This window comes from Anneissia japonica, unplaced genomic scaffold (genome assembly GCF_011630105.1).
Source record: "Anneissia japonica isolate Jap-2015-1 unplaced genomic scaffold, ASM1163010v1 scaffold14949_len38213_cov216, whole genome shotgun sequence".
Lineage (NCBI taxonomy): Eukaryota > Metazoa > Echinodermata > Crinoidea > Comatulida > Comatulidae > Anneissia > Anneissia japonica.
The window spans coordinates 29,899-30,305 of NW_022686927.1; positions in this window are offsets into that span (position 1 = coordinate 29,899).

Sequence of the window (407 nt, forward strand, 5' to 3'; positions counted from 1 at the left end):
ATTTATTACCTGTGGAGTTGTATCTCCATACCTAAATTACCCTCATGTTACATAGGATTATTTATTGCGTACTTCGCAATACGTTGTGGAAAAATTATATTGGTAGGAAAAATTATATTGACATACCTCTTTGAAAACAAATTTTGCAAAATATGATGGTTGAAATAAAGGTGGGATGCACCCACGAAAGACAAAAAAAAAAGTTTGTGTGTATTATTATTATTATTATTATTGTATACTTATATAGCGCATATCAAACTTCTCTATGCGCTGAACATTATTACCCCGGATCACATGATCAAGTACATATGGAACACACACTCAGGCCCCATAGGGGAATTCCATAATGTTGCAGCTGTATTCAGCGCAGGCTGTGTTTGAACCTACCAGGTACCCACTTTTACTCC